Source organism: Bubalus kerabau, chromosome 3, assembly GCF_029407905.1.
Source record: "Bubalus kerabau isolate K-KA32 ecotype Philippines breed swamp buffalo chromosome 3, PCC_UOA_SB_1v2, whole genome shotgun sequence".
Taxonomy (NCBI): Eukaryota; Metazoa; Chordata; class Mammalia; order Artiodactyla; family Bovidae; genus Bubalus; species Bubalus kerabau.
Genome location: NC_073626.1, coordinates 115,591,298 through 115,613,864, shown reverse-complemented (window position 1 = coordinate 115,613,864; position 22,567 = coordinate 115,591,298). Strand labels below are relative to the sequence as shown.

The following is a 22,567-nucleotide window of genomic DNA, read 5'->3' as shown; positions in this document are numbered from 1 at the left end:
CTCAAAAGAGGAAGTGACTGCCACTATTGGTTCTAGAATCCTAGGATGAAATTTCACATTTCTGACTATATGCCTGGCACATATTGGGGAATTAATAAATAAGAGGCAGGGTGAGCAGTGGTTAAGAATTCAGGAATGAGACAGAGCTGGATGTGAATCTCGGCTCCAAAGTTTGCTGACCAAGGCCTTAAAGTCTTATTGAGGGTGAGGACAGATAAAGTGGGAGACTGGCATTAACATATGTGCTGTGCTGTGCTGTGCTTAGTCGCTCAGTCATGTCCGACTCTTTGCAACCCCATGCACTGTAAGCCCACCAGGCTCCTCTCTCCATGGAATTTTCCAGGCAAGAATACTGGAGTGGGATGCCATGCCTTCTTCCAGGGGATCTTCCCAACCCATGAATTGAACCCAGGTCTCCCGCACTGCAGATGGCTTCTTTACCAGCTGAGCGACCTGGGAAGCCCACTGACATATACACATTACTATACATAAAACAGGTAACTAATAAGGGCCTACTGTATAGCACAGAGAACTCTACTCAATACTCTGTAATGACCTAAAGGGGAAAAAATTTACGAGTGGATATATGTACATGCGTAATTGATTCACCTTGCTGTACAGGAGAAACTAACGCAACATTTGAAATCAACTAATACTCCAATAAAAAAAATTTTTAGTCTTCACTGAGCTCCAATTTCTTCACCTATAAAATATCACAGAACAATCCTTGCAGATTGCTGAAGGGGACACTCTTGAAAGCACTTAACACCATTCCTGGCTCAGAGGAAATAGTCAATAAAATGAAAACCATCATTATTATTTATTGACTTGATTTATACTGGAAGCACTCATGACAAAAAAAAAATCTAAGCATCTATAGAAGAACTTTCTGCTAAATTATAAGAAATCCCCAATTAGCATTAAAAATAAAGAGGCAACACTTTGTCTGAAGGACTCAGAACACTGTTTGGCTGAAAAGTGAGATGACATTCCTTTATCTACCAGTATTACACTATAAAATTTACCATCTAGTTGATGTATAAACACCACTCATGAGTCTAGGAAACAAACCTATCAGTGTTTGAAGTAAAAAAAAAAAAAAAAAACCAGAGAAAATATGCTTAGTTTAGTCCACAGGTAGAATGAAAAAACTAGCAAAACATGACTAATGAAGATCTGACTTAGAGATACAACAAGTAACACTACCATTAATTTTGTTTGGCTTCTGTCTTCCTCACTACTTTTGGATAAGGAGCCTGTCTTTTTGGCACTGCTACTCCTAAATCTGGCATAGTGCCTGGTTGGCCTGGGTTTAATTGCTCAGTCTTGTCCGACTCTTTGCAACCCCATGTACTGTAGCCCGCCAGGCTCCTCTGTCCATTGGATTCTCCAGGCAAGAATACAAGAGTGGGTAGCCTGTCCCTTCCTTCTCCAGCGGATCTTCCCAGCCCAGGCATGAAACCCAGGTTTCCCGCACTGCAGGCAGATTCTTTACAGTCTGCGCCACCAGGAAGGCAGCATAGCGCCTAACACAATATTAAATTCTCAATAAATATTTACAATATAACTTTTAAGACAAAGTCTCAGCGAAAGAAGAGAGAAAATTGAGTAAGAACTTATCGGAGAAAGTCTGTCAAAATGATGGTGAAAGCCATCAGGCTTGGGGAGGGAGTCCTGTTTTTGGAGGGGGTGGGGGGAAGAACTTGTCTGATACCACCTTCTGCATTTCCTTCTGCATCAATGAGTTATCCAAGGAACCTCAAAGGGAACGTTCAACGGTAAACACACACACACAACTTAGCACCCGGACAGGGGCACAAACAGGGCCTAGTGTGTTCAACTTTTTAGGCTTTTGGCTCCAACGCCTTTCTGATGATCTGTATTCATCGGGGTACTATAGTTGGCATCCTGTCGACACTTGTTTAATGTCTGCTTTACTTAAAAAAAAAAAAGTAATGCGACTATTCTCAAGTATCAATCATGAGCCCTTCTGCAGTTTTTCTTCGAACCAGCCTTTAGTTGGTTTGTAAAAATGGGACGACTTCGCTTAGAACTTCTGAGTCGGTTCCTTTTAGTCAAACTGAAGACGTGAAGGTTTTAGAGGCACACTCCCCAAATTTATGCGTGCAATCTAATACTTGGCAAGTCAAAAGACAAGTGAGACTCCGGGATTGACCAGGAGGCTGGAGAACCGCATCTTGGACTTTGGAACTACTCCCATCCCATTTTACCCACTCTTTCTTAAAATGCAATTAAACTGTTCAACTTCCTATCACTCACGCAAGAAACTACCAACTACCCCGCCACGCCACTCCCGGACGACCACACCTGGTGTATCCGCTGCAGAATCTCCAACTCCCGCCACGGGTTTGGCCTGTGTCCGTCCCAAAGCGGAAGTGACTTCAAAGGTACAAACTGAAAGTAATAGAGTGCAAATAACAGGAATCTAAAACCCCTACCACGTTGCGAGAAAATACTCTTCCCCGACTCGCTTTTCTAACCCTTCTCGCTCTTCTATTAGGGTGGCGAAAAGGCTTCACCTCAGCCCTGGGGTTATTTCCCAGCCCCAAACTCCAAATCATTCAGAAATACATTCTTTTTCATTGGCCGATGAGGCGGCGTGGGTACCTCCCATGAACTACAATTCCCGTCAGACTCCGCGGGAAGCAAACTGAGGAAAGGATATGGGCGGGGACAAAGCACTTTGGGAGCTGTAGTCGGCTGCAAGCCGAAAAGGGCAATCACCCCGCCTTTCCCCATTGAGGCTGGAGAAACCAGGTGTTGGTCTTAGAGCCCGTTACCGCTGAGAGGAGGAGCCAAATCCTTCAGCAGCATTCCCCACTTCCAACCACATGGAGGACGAAAATTTTCCTTTCCTCCTATAAAACAGTATAAATACTCTTGAGGAAATATAGTTGTCTTTCCAATACATTCAGGTCAGTAAAAATTCCCAGAACTCCCCCAACCTCAGGTTCCAACTCGTGGGAAAAGGTTGCTCTTTCTCAAGTGGGCAAAATGGCTGTCCTCCTAGGTTTATTATTGGTTGTCCTTTGCGTCCTTCAAGGGCGGATACTTACAGCCGATTGGCTCTTTTTCCCTTGAGGGTGGAGAAAGATTTGGCACGGCTCTCCCGCGGCCCGAGAGGAGATGAAGGGGAGGAGAGAAGGCCGTTTTTTGAGGTGTGATTGGATACACTTCCTGCCACTCCAAGGATGTCCGTCCTATGATTTGTCGACTGCTCTCAAAGAGAACGAGGAGGCGGGGCTAGTGCGTGGTGGGAAGGGGCGGGATTCTGCCAGCCGCGGCTGCCGCTGGAGCCGGTGTCCGGGCTGGTGATGGGGTTAATTCCCTTTCGTAAGACTCCTACTTGCACCCACCCAGCCCCGCCGTCGCCCCGCCGCGCCGCGCTCCAACCGCCTCCTCCTCCTCCTCAGTAACGCGGGTAAGAGATGCCCTCCCCTCCCCCCCTTCAGCTCCCCGGGAATAACGCGCCTCCCTCCCCTCCCCCGCCCGCCAGCCGGTAGCGCTAACGGAGAAGGAGGCAGTCAGGGGAGAGATGTGGTGTGTGAGAAGGTGGCCTTCCCCGCCGAGAGGTCGACGCTCCAGCCAGGGCCCCGCCGAGGTGCTGCTGCTGCCAGCCCCGCTGGGAGGTCGGGTTCTGAGGGAGCCCCGGCTCGCCTGGCCCGCCGCTGCGCCTGCAGCTGCATCTAGTACCTTGCGCCCACCGCCCCCACCCGGGGGCCATGTGAAAAGCAAACCCCTCGAGGCCTAGCGGAGGAGACGGGGGAAAGGTTCCCGAGTCCCTGCTATGGCTGCTGCTGCTGTTCTTGCACCCCCAGGGACTGGGGAACCAGCCACAGCAGGCCTGCCCGGAGCGGGTGCCGTGCGGGGCTCTGCTCTCCTGGGTGGCTGGCGCCCGTGCTCCAGGCTCCTCGGCCCACCCCGCGGCCGCTGCCCCCTGGCCTTGCACCCTGAAAATTTTTAGAAAGGAAATAAGACATTCCGACTGGTTGATGAAGTGTTAGTGGTACATTTTGCGTGTGGTACCAGAAAGAGCACAGTGGGAATATTGGAAAGAAAGTTGAATGACTGTCAATGCCACAGACCTCGGGGATCAGATTTACACCCATCAGGGTTGAGCCTTCGGGTCTGCCCCCCAGGTCCCTGTGTGTTTGAAGTTTTTTGTCGTTCTCTTTTTTTTGTTGCTAGGTGCAGAGGAGAGTGCCTCTGTTCTTTGAGCTTGCTTTTATGCAGAAACAAACTGTTGAGGCTCTCAAGGTCCCGTGTATAATTGGGATAGCAGGTCAACTAAGTAAAAGGCGAAGAGGTTTGCTCAAATAGGAAGGCTTAGTAAGTAGCAGATGGTTTTTATAATATGATTTTCTAGAGTAGAAAAAAAAAGTGTGTGTGTGTGTATATATGATATGTATATGAATATATATGCATGTATATGTATGTATATATATCTCTCGAGATTATGGTTTGCATAACTAATCTGAAGAAACTGCTTTTAGTCTAAATGTCATTGATTACAAGAACTTTTGAATAACAAAAAGATGGTTCAAGTTGAACACTGCAGCCCACCTACTTGTAATATTTGAAACAGTAAACTCTGTGCCATATTTTAGTAGGATACCAGTATGACTAGGTTAATTGGACACACGACTTGACAAAATTTGGTACATTTGGCTGTACTAGAGAGGGATTTCTTTTTCCTCACTTGTTGATTGAGTGCTCATCTTTTCAGTCCTTGCTTTTTTGTCTGGGTGAATATGTCCTTAAATACTGGATTCTGTAGTTTTTTGTGGACATGTTTGTAATCACAGGTAAAATCGTAGGCCCACTTCTGAGGCTTACTTGGAACCAGCATAAACTAGGGTTCTGAAGAAATACTTGAGTTTTGACTGTGTTGGAGCATTTTCTTCAGGATCTGAGAAGACGATACTGGCTTAATGATCTTCCATAATCCATAACTAATATACCTAGGTATAGAATTGACTTGGATTCATAGATTCAGTATCTGAAAGAAATTTGGTTGTGTGTTAGAATTAAGAAATGAACCATGTAACCCTGAAAGGTAAGTTCGCTCAGCTCCCCACAAAAAGTACCCAGAGCATACATTACTCAGCCCAGCATTTTCTAAAACTTGTTGGTTAATTGATAAATATATAATGCTTTTAGATCTCATGTGCCTTATGTACAGAAAGGGCTGATGAAAATATAGACAGCTTCTTCTGTATTCTCTTACTAGCTACAGGACCCCTCTATGACCCTCATAGTTGTAAAATGGGAATAGTTATGCTCAGCTCAAAGAATTGTGAAGATTTTAGAGATGAAGTGTTTAAAACCCCTAGCGTCACCTAACACTTAGTATGTATGTTAAACATTAACTATTGTTACTGACAAGCATATTGAAAGAATGAGTTGGTTTCTCAAATGCCTATGGTGTTGTTGGAGCCTCAGGACATGTTCTATTAGTAAGGAGTTCTGTGGAGGTTTTCATTTATATTGTAACTTAAAGTGCAATTTTTAATTAGCCATTTTCAAAGTGGAAGATGTGAGAAATTGGTTATCAGGCACAGAAGAGCTATTATTTTATAGATGATTTTTTGATTTTGCATTAAAGTGTAAGTGTTGAGTTTCAAATGGATTATCTGGAGTAAAAGTATGTGTCAGGTTATTTAAGTGATAAATAATTATAATACCTCTAAAGTGTTATTGAGCTGTTAATGTTTTCAAGATCAAGTTTATGTACTCGCTATCCATATTCACCCGGGGCAGTCAGCTATTGAACTTTTTATAGTATTAGTAAGATTAAGTGAGTTACTTGAATTTGTTATGGCCCGTAGATTGACTACTGTTGTGTTGCTGCTTTGAATTCTCATTATTTATCAGTTCTTAAGTGTTTCTTTTCTGTGTAACAACATTCCAGACACACTGTTCCTTTCTCCTCCCAGGAACTTTTGAAAACGTACTGGGTCTTCACACATAATGGTGTCCTTGGAGTGCGTACAGTGAGACAAATTTAAGGTTAGCTTGAAAACAGTTTTTTTATGGAGTCTTCTGACAGTAGTGTCTGGCCAGGGTTCCGGGCAGCTCTACCTGATGCTGAGTACAAGCTGAAGTATATAGTGTGGCACGCCTGCCAGGTTATAGAACCCATACTGTTGGGTGCTCCTTTGAGGGACCTTACATGGCAGCAGCAGTAGAAAATATTGTAAAATTGAAATAAGCTTTTAAAAATACTATGCATAAGACAAGAATCGTTGAGTAATGAAAGATTCTCTAGTACTGGCACTTTAGAATACCTAATTATACCCATTTCAGTTAATGTTAAGTTCTAATTCCTCAAAAATAAAGAAAGAAGTACTAAGAGTTGATAGCAGGTTTTGTGGGTGTTTTTCCATTCTTGAAAATGTTACAGTAATAAACACTTTAAGACTGATGGGTTTATATTATATTGTTGCTGCTTGGATTAGAAAATCTCACAATTACCACTTTCATGGTCTATTATAAATATGTTCAGTAGTCCGTAGGTCAAAAGAGGTGTGGTTACAAATGGTAGCGAACTTTTCAGATAGCACTTGCTGCTCCAAACCACAGAATCAGTACACTGTTTAGTCATATCCACATACAATGATGATACCTTACTGCTTATCACTTAAGATGAATAAACTAAGATGGTTATCATAAAGAGAAGGGAGTGTGTCCATTCTTCTCAGAATAATAGTCTTTTTCTAAAAATGTAAAATCTTCCACTTGATCCATGTGAATTCTGATAATGTTTACTAATATTACAGACATGGGCAAAGAAATAATAAAATCAAACAATTTTATTAAGTTAACTTTGGTTTCCAAATAAGTATATGTTATATAATTAAACAGATTTGCTTATACCTGGTAAGCATGTGTATTTTTTTCAGGATTTATTTCAATTAGTTATTGACTGATGGTTGAACTAAGAGATGAGTTGTTTAATCCTGGCTCAAGACTAGTTCTCTTCCTTATTTTCCAAAAATTTGTTTTTTTGTTCCCAGATTTTATTCTTTATTGCCTCGTCTTTCTTCCATAGTTAACACGTACTTATTAAGTTAAAAATTTTTTGTATGAGTTTTGCAAGCCTACACTTGATAATCTTTGTTATTCTCTCTTTGCCCTCTGAATTGTAGATTAGTGACTTTTTTCTTAATTTTTACCTGTAAGCTCCTTTCTCCAAGCAGATTGTGAGGTTTTTGTTCCTCCTCTTTTCATAAATGCTAGCTCACATAACACGTTTAAATGATTGTTCTTGTAAGCCTGCTTGACTAATGTTTTTATCCACAACTCCCTAAAACTACTTTCTCTCCAAAAGAAATTAAATGTGGAGCATAAACTCCATTTGTTTTTAATTCTTGACATTTTTTTCTTAAAAGTCAATAATTTGATATTATTTGATATTGTCTTAAGAGTTTAAAGACTATAATTTGACTTCTGCCAACTTTAGCTTAATCAGTGACAGATGTAAATTACTTTTGTGGACTAGATGTGCAGTTAACGTCACTAACCTGCCTTCTACATGAAAGAAGTTCCATGCTAGTATAAAATAACACGTTATAGTCTGAGTTAGAGGTCTAACTATCTGCAGATTTACTTTGTTGTCTTGACCCTCACTGAGGAGGGAGGCTGTGGGATTTAATTTTTTTTTTTAAGGTTTAATGTTGGGGGGGAAATCTCTGTGTGTGTGTGTGTATATATATATATATGCAAAGCAGCAGTTTAAATAACCATAAGGCCTTCATGTTAAAAGTCCTCTTTGGTAAAAATAAGTATCTTTTTTACTGGAAACAACCCAGACACCCTTAAGTGAGTGAACGGTTAAACAACCAGTGCTGTCTCTATACCATGGAATGCTATGCAGCAATAAAAAGGAACAAACTGTTGTACACAGCAACTTGGATATATCTTAAAGGAATCACGCCAAATGAAAAACCAATCTTGAAATGGAACTACCATGTGGTTCCATATCTATATATATATATATATATATGCTGCTGCTAAGTCACTTTAGTCGTGTCCAACTCTGCGTGACCCCACAGACAGCAGCCCACCAGGCTCCCCCGTCCCTGGGATTCTCCAGGCAAGAACACTGGAGTGGGTTGCCATTTCCTTCTCCAATGCATGAAAGTGAAAAGTGAAAGTGAAGCTTAGTCATGTCCGACTTAGCGACCCCATGGACTGCAGCCCACCAGGCTCCTCCATCCATGGGATTCTCCAGGCAAAAGTACTGGAGTGGGGTGCCATTGCCTTCTCTGATATATATAAATATTTTTTAATGTATATATAACATTTTCAAAGTGACAAAAGGCAGATGGGTTGGCAATTGCCAAGCATTGCTGGGTGGGAGGAGCAGGGTGATTGTGATTGTAAAGGGTTAACATGAGAGATCTTTGTGGTAACTGAACAGCTCTGTACCTTGATTGTGGTGGTGGTTATGTAAATCTATATACATGTGATAAAATTACATAAAAACACACAGTGTGTGTAAAATCGTTAAAATCTGAATCAAATTGTGGATTATATCAGTGTCATTACTTGGTTTTGATATTGAACTACACTTACACAGTCATTCCTTGGTATCCACTGGGGATTGGTTCTAGGACTGCCCTTGAATACCGAAATTCACAGATGCTCAAGTCCCTTGTATTAAATGGAATAGTATTTGCATATAAACCTACATATATACTCCCATATACTTTAATCCACCTCTAAATTACTTATAATATCAAATACTTTGTAAGTTGTTGTAAATACAATACAAATGCTATATAAATAGTTCCCAGTGCATGGCAAGTTCAAGTTTTGGCTTTGGAACTTTCTGAAATTTTTTTCCTGAATGTTTTCTGTCCAAGGTTGGTTAGATCCAGAGATATGAAACATGTGGATAAGGAGGGCCAATTGTATAATGTTATCATTGGGAAAAACTGGATGAAGAAGAGTACATGGGTGGTTGCTGTACTATTTTTTTATGACTGAAGTTATCATCATTTTAAAATTATTAAGTCAATTACAAAAAATATCCAGTACTTATATATGTGTCCCTGTATAGTATTGGGAGGCAGAAGCATCTGTTTTTTAAAAATCATTCTCTGCAAAATACCAATTCATATATTTCTTATTGTTCATTTGTTTTATTTATACTTTCTTGTTCACATGCATCTGCACGCAGTAGAAATACTTCTACATTAGACATATCCAACATGTAGTTTCTGTCTTCATTTTATATGCTTTGTTTTCCCTAAATGCCAGTTCATTCTTCTTTTTAAATTTTTTATTTTTTAGGCTGTGCTTTGTGGCATGAAGGATCTTAGCACCCACAGTAAGATGAGTGGGATTGACTAAGGGATTGACCCTTGCCTCCTGCATTGGGAGCATGGAGTCTTTTAAAATTTTCTTTCTTTCTTTATGGCTGTGCTGGGTCTTGCTGTGCGCTGGCTTTCTCTAGTTGCGGTGAGCAGGGGCCGCTGTTTGTTGCAGTGCACAGGCTTCTCAGCGCTGGGGCTTCTCTTGCTGTGGAGCACAGGCTCTAGGCGCATGGGTTCAGTAGTTGTGGCGCAAAGACTTAGTTGCTCCGCTGCATGTGAGACCTTTCTGGAACAGGTATCAAACCCATATTGCCTGTATTGGTAGGCAGATTCTTAACCACTAGACCACCAGGGAAGTCCCCATTCTTCTTTTTTTCAGGCTTGCTGCACTTTTTCTTTCCAACCTTGCTTCATATAAACTGGAAGGAATCTGATATTGGTCATCTATATTATTTTGTTCACTTTCCAGTTGCTATAAAAGAATTTTGGTTTTGTCAAGAGAGGCTGTACATTCATTATTCAACTGCTAAGTCACCTCAGTCGTGTCCAACTCTGTGACCCCATAGACGGCAGCCCACCAGGCTGCCCCATCCCTGGGATTCGCCAGGCAAAAACACTGGAGTGGGTTGCCATTTCTTTCTCCAGTGCATGAAAGTGAAAAGTGAAAGTGAAGTCGCTCAGTTGTGTCCGACTCTTAGCGGCCCCATGGACTGCAGCCTACCAGGCTCCTCCATCCATGGGATTTTCCAGGCAAGAGTACTGGAGTGGGGTGCCAGTGCCTTCTAGATAGTTGCATTTTAAGCTGTTGAAATCTGTAAAACAGGAGATTTTGTTCCTTGTAAAGACAACAAATGAGATAAAATTTGAGGGAAGAAAGTTATATTTAATTACACTATGTTTATTGTGTGACCATGAACCTTTTAGTACAAAAGTATTAAATGTTTTAAAGCAATGCAGGAGGAATGTGAGGAGGTCAAAAATAAAAGTCATAGGTCACCAACTTGGAGAGGATACACTTTGTGTGATATGCATGATCTTGATCCATTTTGAGTTAATTGTTGTGTATGGTGTGAGGAAGAGATCTAAATCCATTCTTCTACATGTGGATATCCTTTTTTTTTTTTGTCTCAGCATTATTTGTTGTTCTTTCCCCATTGAATTGTCTTAACACATTTGTTGACTGTAAATGTAGGAGATTTGTTCTCATTTCTATTCCATTGATTTATTTGTCTGTCATTATTCTAGTAGTCCCACACTGTAGCTTTGGAAAAAGTTTTGAAATTAGAACATGTGAGTCCTCTAACTCTGTTATTCTTTTCCAGGATTGCTTTGGCTATTCTGAATGCTGACCACTTTCTTTGAAGAAACCAGCTTGATTTTGATAAGATTGTATCAAATAGGTCAATTTGGGGAGTATTGTCATGTTAACAATATTGAGATGATTTCTTTAATATTTAGTGATTCATTTTAAAAGGATAATAAGTTTATTGCTTGTAACATAAATACAGTTAAACCTCCATATCTGCTGGTCTGCATACATAGGTCAGCCAGCAGTGGATTGAAAAATAGTACTTAAAAAAAAATCCAGAAAGTTCCAAAAATGAAATAGTTTGCCATGTTTGGGTGACTATATAGCATTTATATTATATTTATGATGGTTTACATAGTATTTGCTTTACATTAGGTATTATAAGTAATCTAGAGATGATTTCAAGTTTAGGGAAGGACGTGCAAAGGTTATATGCAAATACTGTGCCATTATATATGAGGGACTTGAGCATTTGTGGATTTGGGAACCAGAGAGTGACTCTGGAACAAATACCCCATGGATATTGAAAGACAGCTGTAATGTATTTTGTTAAAAATATATTTGCAAAATAAAAATGAGAAGAAAGGCATTGTTCTACTTTTTTGCAAAACTCCATAATGTATGGCTTATAAGAAAATATCTATTCTCCTATCTATTTTTCCATTCACTCTGACATTATATGTGATTTTGATAGAGGTATAAGACATGGCCTCATACAGATATGTAGAGGAAAGGGGAAGGATCTCATGAACGCTTTGAAAGCATCTTGATCTGCAGTGGTCATTGAACCACACTTTAAGAATAGCTTGTCCAGTGGAAAGAAGTATCTTTGGAGACTCAGAAACTTGGTTAAAAATCACCAGTCTGCCACTTAACAGCTCATGTGGTTTTTGAGCAAGTTACTTAGCCTCTCAGTCTTCCTTCACCTTTTTTTTTTTCCCCTTCACCTTTTAAATGAGGGTTTTTATAAGGAGGAAGCATGATCATGCCTGTAAATTTGTGTATGTGTTAGTTGCTCTGCAACTCCATGGACTGCAGCTCACCAATCTCCTCTGTCCATAGGGATTTTCTAGGCAAAAATTCTGGAGTGTGTTGCCATGCCCTCCCCCAGGGGATCTTCCCAACCCAGGGATCGAACCCAGGTCTCCCACATTGCAGGAGGATTCTTTACCGTCTGAGCCACCAGGGAAGCCTAACTTTTGGGTGTATAAAAACCACCAAAGGCTTGAGGCTTGTCTCTCTTCATTTATATTTGTCAACCTCTGTTATATAGGATTGGCTTCCCTGGTGGCTCAGAGGGTAAAGCATCCGCCTGCAATGCAGGAGACCTGGGTTCCATCCCTGGGTCAGGAAGATCCCCTGGAGAAGGAAATGACAACCCACTCCAGTATTCTTGCCTGGAGAATCCCATGGACGGAGGAGCCTGGTAAGCTACAGTCCAGGGGGTCGCAAAGAGTTAGACACAACTGAGCAACTTTACTTTCTTTTTCTTTCTTTTCCCAGGTGGCTCTGGTAAATACTCCGCCTGTCAGTGCAGGATACGCAGGAAACACTGGGTGGGGAAGAACCCCTGGAGTGGGAAATGGCAACGCACTGCAGTATTCTTGCCTGAAAAATTCCACAGACAGAGGAGCCTGGAGGGTTATAGTCCATAGGGTTGCAAAGAGTCAAACATGACTGAATGACTGAGCACACTCATACACGCACATTATATAGAATTGGCTAATTTTTTTTCCCACTGAAAGTGTACATACCATAGCATGGTAACTTTCATGTAAATTTGGTTCATTGTAATAGTATTATTTATTTTAAAAGCTGAACTTTGTTCATATAATTTTCTACTTAACTACAGATTACAATGGCAAACAAGTAAGGATGAGAAAGGGCCAACAAAAGTAAAGAAATTATTCAGAAATTGGGGTAAACTGATGTCTCCTTTAAGGCAGTTTGTTACCTTACTCCAATCCTGCTATTAACTTTTGGAAGACAGAAGGAAATTGCAAAAATTCTGCCTTAGAGAATGGTTCTTTAGCATGTATTTCCCCAGTAAAAATTAATTAGGTTAAAATATAAGTGATTTCAAATCCTCAGTGATTGTATAAATACTGAACCAAATATCCAATCGACTTTGCTGCAGTTTTGTTTTTTTTTTTCTTCAACAAAGCAGGTTGAAAAACGGAATGAGGTGTGGGGTCCAATTTGGACATGGTGGTCAGAAGGCCTCTTGACATAACTGATAATATGAGGGAAGAACATTCTGAGTAGGAGGAACAGGAAGTACAAGGGCCATGGCATGGGGGCATACTTGGGTGGAGATGGAAATTACACTTGTTTACTGAAGTTCAGTGGTGTTCTCTCAAATTCAGGATTTAAAGGAGCAAGAACATTGGAACACTTTGAAATGTGGCTCTGGGGCTGTCATCTGTGCGTATTTATTAGCTAAGTGAATCATTTCCTCTGTCAGATCAGATCAGATCAGATCAGTCGCTCAGTCGTGTCTGACTCTTGGCGACCCCATGAATCGCAGCACGCCAGGCCTCCCTGTCTATCACCAACTCCCGGAGTTCACTGAGACTTACATCCATCGAGTCAGTGATGCCATCCAGCCATCTTATCCTCTGTCGTCCCCTTCTCCTCTTGCCCCCAATCCCTCCCAGCATCAGAGTCTTTTCCAGTGAATTTTAAGGGACATTTTTAAAGCCTAAACCCAAGTCTTTAATCTGTATTGTTAAAGGTTTCTTGTCTTTTCAGTGCTAAAACAAGAGATCTGGTAGTTTTTCTTAGAATTACCTACATTTACATACCAGGTGAGCCGCTCAGTTGCTACGTTGTGGCCAACTCTTTTGAGACCCTATGGACTGTAGCCTACCAGGCTCTTCTGTCCATGGAATTTTCCAGGCAAGAATACTGGAGCGGGTTGCCATTTTCACTTCCAGGAGATTTTTCCAACCCAGAGGTTGAACCCATGGCTCCTGTTTGGCCAGCAGATTCTTTACCACTGAGCCACCTGGGAAGCTTCACAAGATAAATTGTTCTCTTGGAATGTTGAGAATCATCTGGTCCAACCTTAGTAGTTCTCAAGGACTGGTCCAGTTACTTAGATAGCTTTTCATAGTTAGCTGCTTTTCCTTACTTTCTTCTTTCAAAGGATATTAGAATTGGGGAGATAGCCGACTCATGCCTTTTTGAGCAGGCTTTTATGGGGAATGTACATGAGCGGGAAATCAAGCAGATAGTGATTTAGCCTTTTCTGAAACTATTCTAATGACAAGAGTGCATTCTCAAGGGACTTGTCTCTTCTGCATATGGTGTATGTGTATAGGGGGTGGTGTAGGGAAGGAAGGCATAGTCAGAGGAGAGAAGATTCAACTGGTCCCAAACACAATTGAAAAGTTATCATAAAGGTGTCTCAGTATCAATGTCACCAGTCGCCTCTCTCCATCCCCCACATCCTCAGAGAGTAAAAATGTTGGCAGGGATGAGAGACTTATTTGCTCAGGCGTAAGACCCTCTTGTTTGGCCCTGTTGTCTAAAATGAGAGAAATGGTGGAGGACTAATCCTACAGATGTCCTCAGAACGTACTTTGCTCCTTTGTATTCCCCCTGGCTGTTGAGCACCATCCTTAGACTTGCTGGGTTATAGTACTTGTTGTTACTGGCGGAGAAGCTCCAGCTAGTCCTCAGAGCTCATTAGATCTTGTCAAAGAACCAGGCACCTAGACCATGATGGTGTCTTTATGATGTTAGGTTTTGTTTTATTCAAGGTGGTATGATCACAGGAAATGAAAGTCTTAGAGACAGTTTTTACATCTATTTTTAGAACATTCTGGTAACAGTCAAATCGATTTGAGAAAAATGATGCTCACTTCTAAATGTTTTTACACAGGTAATATTGCCAACATCTGTTCAAATCAAAAACATTTCATGTCTATTCAGTACATTCAACAGATTGTAAACTTGTTAAAACTTTAAAAGAATCAAAACAATGTAAACACAAAAAAATCAAGCAGTAAAGTGGATCTATAATTGATTATCATGCCTTTGTCTACTGTTATCAGAATTGATGAGTCCCTTGAAGACACTTCATTTCAGTCACTCAGTCGTGTCCGACTCTTTGCGACCCCGTGAACCGCAGCACGCCGGGCCTCCCTGTCCATCACCAACTCCCGGAGTTTACCCAAACTCATGTCCATTGAGTCAGTGATGCATCCAACCATTTCATCCTCTGTCGTCCCCTTCTCCTCCTGCCTTCAATCTTTCCCAGCATCAGGGTTTTTTCAAATGAGTCAGCTCTTCGCATCAGGTGGCCAAAGTATTGGAGTTTCAGCTTCAACATCAGTCCTTCCAATGAACACCCAGGACTGATCTCCTTTAGGATGGATTGGTTGGATCTCCTTGCAGTCCAAGGGACTCAAGAGTCTTCTCCAACACCACAGTTCAAAAGCATCAATTCTTCGGCACTCAGCTTTCTTTATAGTCCAACTCTCACATCCATACATGACCACTGGAAAAACCATAGCCTTGACTAGATGGACCTTTTTTGGTAAAGTAACATCTCTGTTTTTTAATATGCTCTCTAGGTTTGTCATAACTTTCCTTCCAAGGAGTAAGCATCTTTTAATTTCATGGCTGCAGTCACCATCTGCAGTGATTTTTGGAGCCCAAAAAACTAGTCAGCCACTGTTTGCACAAGTAGAATGTTATAAGCATCAAAAGTCAAATAGATTTTTTTTTAAACTTCCATCAATTTGTCAGTATCATGCAAGTTTGTTTTGTTACACATTAAAAGCATAGATTTCCTTAAAAATATTTTTTCCAGTTTTCCTGAGGTTTCTAATTTTCCTTTTTTTCTGATGAACAAATAATAATGTACCATCATTTTATCCTCAGTGTTATTCAATGTCTGTTTCATGGAGGCCTCTCTCAGATTTTGTCTTGGATTCTGTGTCCTGCTCTCAGCCTGGGACTTGCCTTCACTGCCTTCCTAGCTTGAATCAACTGTTTGCTGGCTCCTGTGAGTCCTTCCTCTCTCTTGATTTTCACACTCATTTTACTAGACAGTAGCCTGAAGTGTTTTCTCAAGAAAGATTGCTTAGAAAGTAAAGCTGTCTAGCCCTTATATGCCTGAAGCCTCTATCCTGCCATCATACCTGATTGGTAGTATAGAATGAGAAGTTCAAAGTCATTTCTCTCTTGTACTTAGACATATCACTAGTGTCTTCTGTACTGATGAAATTTTCTAAGCATACAAAAATTTGATGGATGACTCACTTAATAACTACAGTTATTAACATTTCATTCCTTTAACTTTATCCTGTATCAATCTATCTTATTTTTTGATGCATTTCAAAATACATTGCAAGGATCGGTATACTTCAGTCCTGAACACTTGGGCATGCCATATGGGTAACTAGAGTTCAGTGTTCAGTTACTCTTTTTTTTTTTTGACCGCCATGCTTTTTATGAGTGTTAATTTTCTTGTTAATGAATGCTAATTTTGAAATTTAATTCAAGTTATAAAAGTGTAAAGTGGTTTTTAAGCATAATATTCAAGCTCTATTTTACATGTGAAAATTATTTTGTGGTTTTTCTGAAAGCACAACTTTTCAGTTGTGTTTACCTTACTACTAAAATGGAAAACCCAATGATAAAACAGGTGAGTTTAAGAGGATTGACGTAAATCCTGCATTGTAGGCAGACACTTTACTGTCTGAGCCACAGGGAAGTCCTGTATCTACTTTACTTGCATCTAATACTGATAATTTTAGAAAGGACCTATTTATCTTTGCTCATGTCTTTTTTTTTTTTTTTTTTTTTGGTGTATGTGGCATTTGTCAATAAGCTTGCAGAAATGCTAGTGAGGGATAATTGATGTTCTTATTAAACTAAGATCACAGAAAGGGCTATAATTGCATTGCTTTTGTCCTTAAAGACATATCTTTGAGAAGCTCATGATTTATCAGGAATCCACCTGAATCAAAATTTCCATATTGTAAATGGCTGCTGCTTCCATTCCTTTTTCTCCTTATCCTACTTATCCTTCTCTTCTTTCCCCTAGTCTTTGGACAGGTTAAAGAGAGATAGGATTACTGGAACTATGATAAAGTAGGAACAATGGTGTCCGGTGGTCTTTTCCAAGGATTATGTGAGATTTACACCTTCTAAATGCAAAATAGAGAACCAAATGAAAGTTGGTGGTCAGATAACCATTAATTGAATTGCTTTTACATATCCTATTGTAAAATTGGAATACATGCATTTTTGTCCTGCCCTCATTTCTCTTACAGCTTTTCACCTGGCATCCTATATTTCAGACATACAAAACTATTTACCCAAAATTAACGTGATCAGTTAATGGCCCAGCCAGGACTCTACTGCAAGTTCAGCTTTATACTGTATCAAGTATAAAGGAATTAATAGGTCAATTAATGTGCCTATTTTTTAGCCCCAGAATATTATAAGGGCGTTTATTGGGGAAGATTTCAAAATAGATAGCTAGCTTGTCAGAATTATTGCTATCAAACTCCATACTTCGTTGTTCTAGACTTTATGTTACTCCTAGAATTGCCAGTTGCTTAAAACTACTTACTTACATACTTAGAAGACCTTGTGTCTTGACTCAAATGCTAGTATTATAACTAGCACTTGAAAATATTTTTCCAGTTTTCCTGGGGTTTCTGATTTTCCTTTTTTTCTGATGAACAAATAATAATGTACCATCAATATATCCTCAGTGTTATTCAGCGTCTGTTTCATGGAGGCCTCTCAGATTCTTTCTTGAATCCTGTGTCGTGCTCTCAGCCTGGGACTTGCCTTCACTGCCTTCCTAGCTTGAATCAAGTGTTTACTGGATCCTGTAGGTCCTTCCTTTCTTGATTTTCACACTCATTTTACTAGACAGTAGCCTGAAGTGTTTTCTCAAGAAAGATTCCTCAGGAAGTAAAGCTGTCTAGCCCTTATATGCCTAAAGTCTCTAGCCTACCATCGTACCTGATTGGTAGTATAGAATGCAAAGTTACTGTATTATATTGTAATTATTGTTTTATATTGTAAGTGACCCTGAGCTACTCAGTGTGTGCTAATTATAAATTGAAATGTTAGCATAAGTTGTCCATGTAATAACAAAAATAATTTTATTTAGTAAAGAGGTTTTTTTTGTTTCTACCCTGCAAGAGTTTTTCCTTTCAGCATTAAATGAGATTTAATGGTAAGGAAGTAGACCCTATAATAAGTATGAAAGTGTACCTGCATCTCTTTTTAACTTGATAACTTGTTCTAACCCCAAATTTTCATTCTTCACACAGTAGACAAAGTCAGTGAGTCATAGTTAAGTAATGTCCTACTTATTTTGTAAACCAGGATGTATTTGTTAAATAAAGTAAGTTTTGTGAAGTAGAATATTTTCATAGCTACTTTGTTGTTAACATTGCTTGGTATTCATTCCATGAGTAATTTTCTTTGTTATCTAGGTTATTTTTGTTTATACCTGAAATAGTCTTTCTGAACTAAAATTTAGCCAAACTGGAGGGAATTCAGTATATGTCATATTGAAGTGAAGTATTAAGATTTGTCATATTTAGGATCACAGCAAATTTGTTCTGACAGTAGCCAGACATGAGTGATTTGCGTGAATTTTCCACTAATCTAGGTTAGCAATAGTATTTACAAATCATCACCATGATAGGAGGAGTAGGTAAGAATTGATATGAACAGCATTTGCAGAAATTGAAGCTTGAGGAACATCAGAATGTGGCTCTACAGGTGTATTATGATCCTAAAGGTAATGAGTTTGACTTGGCTTTCGTGAGCCAGACTTTGAATTCAGGTCAGTCAGATGCTTTTGATGAAGCAGTGTTAACAAATTTATACAAAAAGATTTGAAAATGTGGTGTGGGCTTTTTAAAGAGTTAATATAAAACCTGGCATATAAATCACATTGAAATTTATTGGCCAATGTTGACTTTTTTATACTGATATTTTAAAGTAACTTTATTGAAATACAGTTCACAAACCATAAAATCCACTGACTTAAAATTTACAGTTCATTGAGTTTTAGTGTATTCAAAAAGTTATGCAACTATCACCATAATCTAGTTTTAGAACATTATCATCACTTCATAAAGAAACCCCATATCCATTAGCAATCATTCTCCTGGCCCCAGACAACCATTAATCTATTTTCCGTCTCTATAGATTTGCCTCTTCTGGAAATTTCATGTACATGAAATCATACATTATGTCATTTTTTTGTGACTGTATTTCACTTAAGCATAAAGTTTTTAAGGTCCATCCATGTGGTAGCAAGAATCAATATTTTGTTCCTTTTTGTGGCTGAATAATCTGCCACAATATGAGTAATACCACATTTTTTTTTTATCAGTTCATCAGTTAAGGGCCATTTGAGTTGTTTCTACTTCTGGGCAATTATAAATCAGATCAGATGAGTTGCTCAGTCGTGTTCAACTCTTTGCGACCCCATGAATTGCAGCACACCAGGCCTCCCTGTCCATCACCAACTCCCGGAGTTCACTCAGACTCAAGTCCACCGAGTCAGTGATGCCATCCAGCCATCTCATCCTCTGTCGTCCCCTTCTCCTCTTGCCCCCAATCCCTCCCAGCATTAGAGTCTTTTCCAATGAGTCAACTCTTTGCATGAGGTGGCCAAAGTACTGAAGTTTCAGCTTTAGCATCATTCCTTTCAAAGAAATCCCAGGGCTAATCTCCTTCAGAATGGACTGGTTGGATCTCGTTGCAGTCCAAGGGACTCTCAAGAGTCTTCTCCAACACCACAGTTCAAAAGCATCAATTCTTCGGCGCTCAGCCTTCTTCACAGTCCAACTCTCACATCCATACATGACCACAGGAAAAACCATAGCCTTGACTAGACGAACCTTTGTTGGCGAAGTAATGTCTCTGCTTTTGAACATGCTGTCTAGGTTGGTCATAACTTTCCTTCCAAGGAGTAAGCGTCTTTTAATTTCACTGCTATAAACATTCTTGTACAAGTGTTTGTATAGACATATGTTTTCATTTCCCTTGGGTGTGTGCCTACCAGTGGAATTGCTGGGTCAGATAGTAACTCTTAAACCATTTGAGGAACTGATCAACAGTTTTCCAAAGTAGCTGTAGCATTTTGCATTCCCAGCAGCAATATAAAAGGATTTCTATCTTTTCCACATGCTCACCAGTTCTTACTATTGTCTGTCTTTTTGATCATAGGCATCCTAGTAGATGTTAAGTAGATTTTTCATTGTGTTTTAGATCTGCATTTCTCTAAGGATTAAAGGTGTTGAGAATCTTCTCATGTGCTTATTATGTGCTTTAATTTTATGTAAACTTTGATATCTAAATGTTTGTGTAGCTCTTATGTGCTCTACTCTACTGTTGATGAGTACTTAGGTTCTGTATTCCATATGCAATACCAGTATGTGTACAAACACATTAAAGGCTTAGCTCTAAGACATATTGGAGGATTGAAATGATACTGATTCTTGAGTGTTTTCCAAACTTAACTGATAAATAGGTAGTTACCAGTTTGCCTGGGACAGTCCCAGTTTATGCCTGTTGTCTGACTTAATTGTAAAAGTGCCATCTTTCACTCTGAAGTGTGCCCTGTCTTGGACAGTAAATCATATGGCCAACCTACTGACAGTTACTTTCGAGTGTTTTGGAGTGGGTAGCCATTCCCTTCTCCAGAGGATCTTCTGACCCAAGGATCGAACCTGGGTCTCCTGCATTGCAGGCATATTCTTCACTGTCTGAGCCTCCAGGGAAGCCCAAATATACACTTGCTGTCTACTAAGTTAGAATCTCCATAAAGGGGGCCTAGAAATATGTTTTTAGCAATTTCAAGGTCAAGCACAGTTGTAATGTATTATTCTAGCACAATGCTTGTGTTGCTGTATGACCCCTAGCCCATTATCTTTATTTTAGTGAGATAGTGAGTCCCAAGTTAAAATTCAAGAGAAATAATCTAATCTGATAGCCTACTACCACCCATCTATTTAAAGTGGTGATAGGGGAGGAGTATTAACATACACATTGGACTGTCTTGTAGGGGCAAGAGAGTATAGGACAGTAAGTAAAGTGAAATAATTTACTGGAAATAGGGTGATCTCAGGACTGAGCTCCAGCAAGCGGCAATGAGCAAGACTCAGCTTCTCAATAGTATTTTCCTTTGAGTTCAGTTCAGTTCAGTTGCTCAGTTCTGTCCAACTCTTTGCAAGCCCGTGAACCACAGCACGCCAGGCCTCCCTGTCCATCACTAACTCCCAGAGTCAATCCAAACCCATGTCCATTGAGTTGGTGATGCCATCCAACCATCTCATCCTCTGTTGTCCCCTTCTTCTCCTGCCCTCAATCTTTCCCAGCATCAGGGTCTTTTCAAATGAGCCAGCTCTTCGCATCAGGTGGCCAGAGTATCGGAGTTTCAGCTTCAACATCAGTCCTTCCAGTGAACACCCAGGACTGATCTCCTTTGGAATGGACTGGTTGGATCTCCTTGCAGTCCAAGGGACTCTCAAGAGTCTTCTCCAATACCACAGTTCAAAAGCATCAATTCTTCTGCGCTCAGCTTTCTTTGTAGTCCAACTCTCACATGCATACATGACTACTGGAAAAACCATAGCCTTGACTAGACGGACCTTTGTTGACAAAGTAATGTCTGCTTCTTAATATGCTCTCTAGGTTTGTCATAACTTCCTTCCAAGGAGTAAGCATCTTTTAATTTCATGGCTGCAGTCAACCATCTGCAGTGATTTTGGAGCCCAAAAAATAAAGTATGACACTGTTTCCACTGTTTCCCCATCTATTTGCCATGAAGTGATGGGACTGGATGCCATGATCTTAGTTTTCTGAATGTTGAGCTTTAAAAGCCAACTTTTTCACTCTCCTCTTTCACTTTCATCAAGAGGCTCTTTAGTTCTTCTTCACTTTCTGCCATAAGGGTGGTGTCATCTGCCTATCTGAGGTTGTTGATATTTCTCCAGGCAATCTTGATTCCAGCTTGTGCTTCTTCCAGCCCAGCGTTTCTTATGATGTACTCTGCATAAAAGTTAAATAATCAGGGTGACAATATACATCCTTGATGTACTCCTTTTCCTATTTAGAACCAGTCTGTTGTTCCATGTCCAGTTCTAACTATTGCTTTCTGACCTGCATACAGGTTTCTCAAGAGGCAGGTCTGGAGGTCTGATATTTCCATGTCTTTCAGAAGTTTTCACAGTTTATTGTGATCCACACATTCAAAGGCTTTGGCATAGTCAGGTGAGAGTTAAGAGAATTAGGTGAGAGTAAGAGAATTCACGAAGTTGTTCTTTATACCTGAGAACTAACAGCAAGAATTAATGGGGATAGAGGGAGGCAGAAGTACTTTCAGACTTTGAGGCCATGTTAGAGGGAAGATAGAATGGGATACTGTTGGTTTATTTATTTATTTGCGTGTCAGTGGGATTTGATAATATTTGCACATAAGGTTGTTTGTAAGTTAGACACTTCTAAGATATCTACATAACAGGGGACAGAGATGGCCCTCTGGGTTTTAAGATAAATATTTTTTGTTAACTGTATAGTATTTGTTTTCAAGGTGAGAGTTAACACATTTGACTCAAAGCACATTCACCTTAAGAATGGGCTTCCTTGGTAGCTCAGCAGGTAAAGAATCCATCTGCAGTGCAGGAGACCCCGGTTTGATTCCAAACATCCGCTGTAGAAGGGATGGGCTACCCATTCCAGTATTCTTGGGCTTCTCTGGTGGCTCTGCTGGTAAAGAATCCTCCTGCAATGCGGGAGACCTGGGTTCAATCCCTGGTTTGGGAAGATCCCTTGGAGAAGGGAAAGGCTACCCACTCCAGTATTCTGGACTGGAGAATTCCATGGACTGTATAGTCCTTAGGGTGACAAAGAGTCAGACACGACT

The 22,567-nt window shown here is 40.2% G+C and overlaps 2 protein-coding genes across 17 annotated transcripts in view; one reads left to right on the top strand and one right to left on the bottom strand.

Annotated features, from left to right (window-relative positions):
• The window catches only part of ZRANB3 (zinc finger RANBP2-type containing 3), a 300,187-nt gene extending 297,179 nt beyond the window's left edge, over nt 1-3,008 (bottom strand). Inside the window, exons 1-3 of one of the 4 annotated variants that reach the window (XM_055572729.1) lie at nt 2,967-3,008; nt 2,802-2,879; nt 2,329-2,415 (exon numbers count right to left, since the gene is read on the bottom strand). The gene's annotated coding sequence lies outside the window, so the exon portion shown is untranslated. The other 3 variants (XM_055572728.1, XM_055572727.1, XM_055572733.1) reach the window with 3 other exon arrangements.
• Nucleotides 3,009-3,204: 196 nt separating this feature from the next.
• Nucleotides 3,205-22,567, top strand: part of R3HDM1 (R3H domain containing 1) — a 167,532-nt gene continuing 148,169 nt past the window's right edge. For 3 of the 13 annotated variants that reach the window (XM_055572723.1, XM_055572719.1, XM_055572720.1), the window contains exon 1: nt 3,212-3,442. The gene's annotated coding sequence lies outside the window, so the exon portion shown is untranslated. Of the gene's footprint in view, nt 3,443-4,209; nt 4,351-5,957; nt 6,031-22,567 lie in introns of all 13 variants that reach the window. The other 10 variants (XM_055572721.1, XM_055572724.1, XM_055572718.1 and 7 more) reach the window with 8 other exon arrangements.